Raw genomic sequence first — 9,150 nt, 5'->3', positions numbered from 1 at the left:
TATATAGGGTCGATCGTGATCCAAATAACTATTCTGATCCTAGGATCAGAATAGTATATAATGTTGAAGGATGCTTAGGGTTGACTTTCAGTCTGATGGGGCTCCCTGTGTGATAGATTGATGTTCTTGAAGGAAGAATCCCGACTGTTGTTGTGGGGTCGTTTCTCTTTCTTTTCCTTGTGCTATATCGACCTTCGTAATGCACCCAGGGAAGGAGGAGAAGCAACCATCACCGATGGTCGGAAATATCAGTGAGGGAGTGTCCACCATATACACCGAGATTATTAATACTAGTGTAGATTGATGTTCTTGAGGGAAGGATCTCGGGGTGGGAGCGCTCATTGTTATTTGGTCGCTTGGGCTATGTAAAAATGATAAGGTTTTTATTGGGAAATGTACTTCTCTTATGCAGGTTATCTACAGATATACCGGGACGCTTTGTTTATGGTCGCCTCTACAACATGTGGAGAATCACGACCAGTTTACGGAGGTGTGTACATGATTGGAGGCTACACGAGAGATACTTTTACCTAACATGGATGGCAGCATGATCTTAGGCCCTGTTCGGTTCATAGGAAAGCAAAACATAGTTTTGGAACAAAATGGAGGAAATGGGAAGGCAAGGAGACGCAAAACATAGGGATAGAAAACAGGCGGATGCTACAAAACAGGCGGATGATTTTCTAGAGATATCATCCGCCCAGCCAGCCGTTCGATCCGCACTGATGGCCGTTCGATCGCCACGACACAACCTGGGCCTTTCTCCACTAATCCCCAGCCATCTGATACAGAGCAGCACACAACAACTCCGCCTGATGCAGAGCAATGCAGACCCTCCCCTGTCACCCTGCCTCGGCGACCTCGCGTCCCCGGAGCCACCGACGACCGCTGCATCACAACACCGAGAGCCACCAGGTGCTGCTCCATAGCAACACCGAGCCACCCCGTCGAAGCTTCATTGACGCACCGGCGAAGCTTCAATGGAGCTCCGGCGAAGTTTCATTGACGCACCGGCGAAGCTTCAATGGAGCTCCGGCCAAGTTTCATTGACGCACCGGCGAAGCTTCATTGACGCATCGCCTGCTGCATGCTGCCATGCAGCTCTGCCGCCCGCCATGGCAGCAGCTCATAGCTCTTTGCTGCTGAAACGCAGCTTCGCCGTCGCTGTGCAGTAGCGCCGCCGGTCATGGCAGCAGCTCGTAGCACCTTCTGCTTCAACGCAGCTTTGCCGTCAACGTGGCCGCAACGTCGTCGCGCATCACCAAACGCAGCTCCGCCGCCAGCCATGGAAGGAGCATCCTCTCAGCCTAGCCCTACAGCAACACGAAGTGAACGGCGATTGGGATTGCTGAAGAGGGCCGTCCCTGGGAAAGCACGTTTGCTCGAAGGAAGAAGAAAAAGGAGGAAAAGAATGAGTGGCTCATGCTTCTTCTAGAGAAAAGATAAGGATAAGGAGTGAGCGACCAGCAGGGACGCGTGACGCCCGTCAAAAACGGTTTACGTTCGTGAAAAATAAGTCGAATGATTTTAATAGTTTTCCTAGAAAACACTATAGGAAACTACGGAATTGGCGCTCGGTACGTAGGGCAGAGGATATCAGGAAATCAACACATGTGGGTCCCATGAAGCGAGTTTTAAATGCTAAAGAATCTGTAGATCAATTATTCCCCGACCTAGGTGGGCCCCAATATGCGTAATTCGGCAGGCTTTCTCCCTGCACTACCTCAGGCCTCCGAGAAAAAAATGAGGTAGGAGTGGATGTTTTGTTTCCCGTGAAAACACAGGTAAGGAAGACTTTACATAGGATTGGGAGGGAGCGTTTCCTTCGTCCTGAACGGCGAGAAAGGCAACGTTTCCTTGGGATTACTTTTCCATTAGTTTTCCTTCATACCGAACAGGCCCTTAAGATTGACCCCCTACAACTTAGGTGTTATACAGACTCTATATGTTTCTTTGTATTTCATCTTTTTTTGTGTTTTTGTTCTCTGAGTGAACTTAGTTGTGTGCATTTCAGTATGCAGAGGTTTGATGTAATGCTTAGACCTTGTAAGTAATAAAGCGTCAGTTATCAAAAAAATCAAATATGAAAATAAAACGCGAGACGCCTAGGTTTCTTTTCTGTATACTAAGGCCTCGTTAGGTTCATAGGACAGGAATTATATAGGAATAAGAAAATCATAAGAAGTGAGATGACATGCATTTCAATTTCTATAAAAAAGAGATGCCATTTGATGCATAGGATATGAATTTTTGCATTGAGTCTAGGCTAATATTTTTTTCCTACAAACCAAAGGGCTTCAAATGAAATTTTCCTTTGCAAATCCTATCTTATAGAATTTCTATAAAATTCATACAAACCAAAGGAGGCCTAAATTTGAATTCAAAGTCTCACTCGGAGGAAGTGGAAGGTGGTTTCGGTTGGACCCCGTTGTCTTCCTCCCCAAGGGGTCCCCTCCATCGGAGATCAAAGAGCGGGTGATGGCCAAAAAAACTGGTGATGGCCTGTCGGTGTGGTGCCTTGGAGGACTAGGGTGACGGTGCTGAAAACTGAAAAATGACATGCTACTTTATAAAACTGCCATGCCAATATGAAAACTTGCTGAGTTCCTATGTTTACCTAAGAAGTCTACTACTCCCTCCGTTTCAAAATAGACGACTTAATTTTATACTAACTTTGTACAAAGTTAAGTTATCTATTTTGGATCGGGGGAGTACAATCTAATATTTACATTGAAAAACAATCAGTACTATTTACAAACAGAAAAAAAAGGTGTGAGTACAAAGGAATCTACTGCTCCTACTACGAATCAATCCGCATGAAGAGCGTAGGCCATCAGAGCCCGGTCCGGCAACTCGTAGATGCAGGCCTTGTGGTGGAGCAGGCGGAGGGGAGCCGACGGGGAGTTCTTGCCGATCTTGACGCCCATCAACCAGAGCGCACGCTGCCGTATGGTCGAGTTGTCCTCGCTGATCGCGATGGTCCACGCGATGCAGAACTCGCCGTCGCCGAGGTATGCCAGGCTGCTGTCCGGGAGCCGCGCGACGGTGGCGATGTTCTCTTGGCTGAAGGACGTCGGCCAGCACGGTCGGGTGTCGTCCCAGGCGTACCGGACCGGCGGCGGCGAGCGCCGGACATCGCAGGCGCAGAGGCGGGTGGTCCGGGGGCAGAGGCCGAAGCAGAGGCCGGGGGCCAGGTCGGGGGCCAGGAGGCCGCGGCACTGGAACGGCAGCTGCCAGTCGCCCTCCTTGCGCCACCCATCGGCGGCGCGGGCGGCCGTGTCGACGGAGTAGGTGCCCCTGTCCCTGGCCGAGACCCAGAGGCGCTTCCCCGCGGCGAAGCAGGCGGTGAGCAGGCACGCCGGGTTGCCACGTCTACTTCGGATGAGGTCGGGCGGCGGGTCCGGGAGCGCGCGCCAGGCTCCGCCGACCAGGGTCTCGCCGAGTGGCTCAGTTGGCTCGTCCGGGCTGGCGGGATAGTCATAGTGGCGGCGCTTGACCGCGCAGAGCCGGCGACGGCCGAGCGGGACGACGAAGCAGCAGCCGACCTTGTCGTGCGCCAGCTCCGGCCCGGCCGAGGTGACGCCGGACGCGGCGTCGTGCAGGACGGTGCGGTGCTGGCTGCTTACGCCGACCAGGGTGGCGCCGCCGCCGGCCAGCGCGAAGTCGATGCGCTCGGGCCTGTGGGGCATCGTGGCGAACCGCGTGACGGGAGCCGGGAGGCGCCGCATCTTTGTCTCCTGTGACTGGGAGGAGGAGAAGAGACGGTTGACGTTGATCCTGAAGAGGAGGTACCCGCAGTCGCCGTCGTCCACGACGACGGGAAGGACGCGCCTTCGCTGCACCATGGATCCTCTCCTCCGGATTCGATCACCTAGCTCTCCCAAGTCGCCGACTTTATTTTCTTCCTTCCTACCTCCCGCGCCGCGACGCTTGATGACGCTGCTGCATGTTGGGAGGGAAACGTGCATATAAATAAGTAGTAGTACGTACATCAGAGGCGACTCGGATACGTAACCAGGTCCTGTCCACGTTCACTTTTCTTTTTGGCGGGTGCACTTTTATTAATTTAAAATTTAGTTCAAATATAAATTTATATAAAACAATATTCATCAAACTGCGACTTGTTGAAATATCTCTTCAGAGCATCTCCAACAAGCACGCAACTGAGCCGCGTGCTAATTTTTTTTAGCGTCAAAATAGTTTTTTTTTTGCGCGCAGCAGGGCGTTTGCTCCAGCAGCCGCTACAAAATATGGCGCGACGCTATAGCTCCAGCAGGCACGCTAAATTTCCTGCGCGCGAGCAACCGGCGCTTCGCAAATATGATCAACACATATCCATTTGACAATATGACATAGTTCAAAATCACCCAACCAAGTTCATGACAAATAAAAGTTCACGCAAACAAATGGCACATCAACAACAGTTTTGCTAGAACTCATCTAGATGAGATATAGTTTGGTCTCATTCATCTTTTATAGCCATTGGATGTGATGCTATAAGATGCGTGTGTGCTGACGTGGGTTGTATCTGTTTTTGTTTTCAAGGTGAATGAGACCAAATTATATCTCATCTAAATGAGTTCTAGGCACTCCCCATCAACAATCATGCCACATCATCTTCCTCCTCTTCTTCCGACTCTCCCAAAGACGATTCTTCCTGCTCTTCTCTATTTTCAGGCGTGTCGTTGTCATCGGTAGCTCGGATGGTGTTCGCAAGATCTCCAACGGCATCATGCGAAGGTATGTGAGGCACACCGGAAGCCATGCGTCCATCCATGTCACCCGGAGGTGCTCCCATGCCTTCTATGAGAGACCAAAAACTCATGCCTCCCATGGCTCCCATGCCACCCATGCTTGTTCCCAAGCCTCTCATGGTAGCTCCCATGCCTCTGAAGGCCTCCCATGGGTCCCATGCTTTCTCCTATCCCTCCCATGGCCATGGATCTTTTTTGGACCAAGACTTCATCACAGGAAAGATCGATGTACTCTTTTTGCCTATCATCGAAGGTAGATGTGTCCGTGAAGAACAAGCACTTCTCCCATGCCAATGATCTATCTCGCTCCTCCATAGCCAATTTCTTCTCCTCCAATGCCACCTTCCTCTCCTCGGCCGCCACCCTCCTCTCGTCGACTGCCAACCTCCTCTCCCCGGCCGCCGCATCTTTGCTCCTTGTCATCCTCCTTGTCTCGTTTGCTTCCTTTCTTGCTTTCACAATATCTTCCATAGCATTTTTAACTCATCATCTCCTTTCTTCTTCTTTTTTTCTTTTGCTTCTTTCTTATCTCCATTTGGTCTTTTTGGCCTGGAGTAGGCAACTGAGTTTGGTGTAGGGCTTCTCTTGCCGCCATCACTTAATGCCTCCTCCTCCTCATCATCATCCAAATCAATAGTTGCCTTGCTTTTCTTGCTCCCCTCTTGGTCATCACGGGGCTTCCATTTCTCTTCATCCTTCAACACAATGTAGCAATTATGGGACAACACAAATGCTTTCCCTTTCTTGACCTTCCCTTTCTTGGTCTTCTTATCTTCTTCTTGAAATAAGTTTTGTGCAATAGTGATTTACAAACAAAAGAACAAGTTAGCACTTGAAACACCAAAGAAGAAGCATGAACATGGAACATAAAGAAATGACACTTACCCTATCTCTATCATTAGTGCCACTTGGATTTATCGTGTCAACTGCCTTAAGTGCCACCGCCCACCTTTGACAATCTTTGTTGATTGTCGACCACCGGGAGTGAAGAGATCTATTGGTGCGCTCAATTCCACTCTTGTTGTGTATATCAAAGTTCTCCTTCATCCGAACCCAACATGTATCTCTACTTTGGTCCCCTCCAACGTTGGCATCCATAGACACATGCAACCATGTATTGCATAGCAAGATGCCTTTGTCCATGGTGTAGTTGCCCGCTCTTCCTTTCGGCGCATCAACGATACCCTCACCGTCCTCATCCACCTCAAACTCATGATCATCTTCATGCACTTCATTGGTTTGAGACCAATGAGAATTGTTGGAGCCAACACCCATAGTTAGACATATATGTGTCATCATTGAAACTACAAAGTATATAGAAGAAAACTAAGCTATCCATATGTATCCATTCATGTAAAAAACAACAACAAAAAAGGGGGGCGAAAATGATACCTTGTGGGCATTTCATCAAACACCTTGTGCGCATTGGCCGCCGGCGCAACAAATTGCGAGCTCTCCGGCGCTTTGGTCGGCGGAGGCACGGCCGGACGCCCTGCAAGTTTCTTCTTCGGCCGCCTACAAGAGCCGTCTGCCGCTTTGTTCTTCTTCCGAGAAGCCGTCGCCGCCGCCGCATTCGGTCTCTTGGAGACGGGGGGCCGTGGCTTCACGGCGGGCGGCGACGCGACGCCACCTTGCGAGGTCGTCCGTGGCGCCATGAAAAGGCCGTGCACGAGACCGGTGCTTGAAGGAGGTGCGCCGGCGGTGAAGCCGAAGCTCAACCCCGCGCTAGGGTTTGCGGCGTCGGCAGCGGTAGTGGCCGAGGGGTTGCGGGTGTAGGAAGGGGTTGAGGGGATGTCGGCACGACCTTCCATCAGTCGATTTTCGCCGGCAGCGGCGCGGGGCGGGGCGGCCGGAGAGGTTGGCGGCAGTTGGTCGCTCGCGCGCGGGAGTGGGGGCACGAAATAAGCAGCGCACCATGTTGTTTTCCTCCGCGCGCTGAACCCATTATACCACGCACACGATTATTGCGCGGCTGCCAGAGCGCCCGTTATGGCCCCGCGCGCGGAAAAAAATTGTTTTTTCCAGCACACGGCTAAGATAGCACGCCTGTTGGAGATGCTCTCAGTTTTGCACCGTGGCTGCGATTTCGGTTAAATATATATACATACAACAATATATGTGCAACATATATAGATGAGGTCTGGTTTGGTGAATTTTTTCGTCACACATGTGAGTTAGCTAACACAATCCCAAATGATAAGTGCACATGTCAGTAATTTCTATTTTCAGCCTGAATGCTTTCGTAGCCGTCTGATCAGCAACACGAATCTTGATGCGCATCTTTTTGCCACGTCGTCAGCAAAACGTGTGGTACATGGGCGTGATAGCCCAAACGAATTGCTACTTGCCCGGCACACCCATCCACCCCCGATCCCCACTTTCTTCCTCCCATCCATCGCCCCCGGGCCCCACTCACACTATTGCTTCACCCCTCCGACTGCCAGATCTGGAGGAGAGATGAATGGCGATGGCGGCGATGTCAAAGCGGAGCCGTGACGGAGGAGTGTGCGTGCTCCCTGCGCGACGGGAAGGAGCCATTGCAGAGAGAGGAATGACATGCATTATTAGGACAATAAGTATAATTTTGCAATATAAAATAGTTTTTCATGCAACATTGATATAAGTGTCATACTTAATATGACTAACCCAAATTTTATTTGTGACTCACAAGGTATTGGTGGCATCTACTATATCATTTACAGATTATCCACCACTACTGTGAGGTCTACATCATGTCATATTAATAAGATGACTACCTTCAAAATGCTCTTCCAAATATTAATATTAGAGTAAACACAAGGTAATAGAAACCATGAGCATCTACTGACAAAAGTCAGATTATGCATCCTATTACTGTGAGATCTACACTGCATCCAGTGATTATCTTTAAAGTGTTTTCTATATATTTTGTGGCCCGATAGCATCGACTACATAAAAGTTGCTCCTCCGAAGCATTTGTTGTTGTTCACTAAAATATTTAATCTAACGGTAAATATTGTTCATGCACAATTGCTATATGTCGAAACGGTATTTTTGTGCTAATATGAACTAGTTAAGCCTCACTTTGCTTGAATAAGACGTAAAAAATTACACACATATTTGCATACTCCGATGATTACCTTCTATTACATTGGTAAAATACATGGCAGTGGAGCCTATGTCACTATTTCTAATTATAGCGCCATCAATCCATCAAGATGGATACCATAATTTATAGCAATGATTGAGTGTCTCAGCACTGTTGCAAGTTCCATAACACATTGTGGTTATACTTTCATAGTGACTAACCAATGTTAAGCATGCAAAGTCTTTGTGTTTTGCAGTGACTCTAAAGTCTCACATTTCCTCGAGAATGAAGTCCAAAACATTAGCAACAATTTTATCACATGCATTGTATTGAAAGATACACCCAGGTTCACCGAGGATCACCTTGGTCATGATTGTTCTCAAATAAATCATTTCATACATATATATGCCTTACTCCTAGAAGTAAATTAAATAAATGCATGAGCATTTTCATGTAACACATGGCCGACATTTCCAAATGCACTAAGTTCACATTAAATGGGAGTATTTATCTTAAGATGATTCATGACATCAGTCATTGCCATTTTTGCCACTATAACTCCACCTTCGAAAAAATGTGTCATTGCTATTCTCTCAATAGCTAAGTACTCCTCCGTCCGGAAATACTTGTCGTGAAAATGGATATAAATGGATGTATCTACAAGTAAAATACATCTAGATACATCCATTCCTCGGACAAGTATTTCCGGACGGAGGGAGTACGTACATATGCATTTTATATGTCATCAACTTCACATAGTTCTCAAATGAAGTACATAAGGGATGGATATTTATTTACTCTCGAATATTTCCCTTAAGAGTAATATTCTCCCATGAGCACATCAATGATGACCACCATTCAATTTTCAAGACCTCAAGTCTATCACAGCTTACAGTTCTGTTACTTAGAAATCGACTTCGAGTTGAGATTTCATATCATGCAAATCCAGTTGAAAAGCCCTTAATACAGTTTACATCCTTTTATGATGGTACTACCGTTTTCCATGGTAAAGAAACATATGATTTCTTAAAATTATCTGATTCACCCAGCGGGTGTATACCATTATTTGAAATTCTTGCTAGTACCGAGAATACTATGCAAATTAGTAGTCACAAAATAGAACCATGAGGAATTTCATGTAAAGTGGTGGCTGAAAGACAAGCAAAGACATAATTACCTCTTAATAGGAATCGATCATTTTCAAATGATCACAGAGACAACTCTTTTTCATCCACTTTTTGTTCTCTTTTTCTTGTTTTGTGAAATATCTCATCCACTTTGTTTTGACAGTGTGGCAAAATCTTCACTTAAGGTAGATATTGCAATACA

Source organism: Triticum aestivum, chromosome 6D, assembly GCF_018294505.1.
Source record: "Triticum aestivum cultivar Chinese Spring chromosome 6D, IWGSC CS RefSeq v2.1, whole genome shotgun sequence".
Lineage (NCBI taxonomy): Eukaryota > Viridiplantae > Streptophyta > Magnoliopsida > Poales > Poaceae > Triticum > Triticum aestivum.
This window is presented reverse-complemented; position numbering follows the sequence as displayed.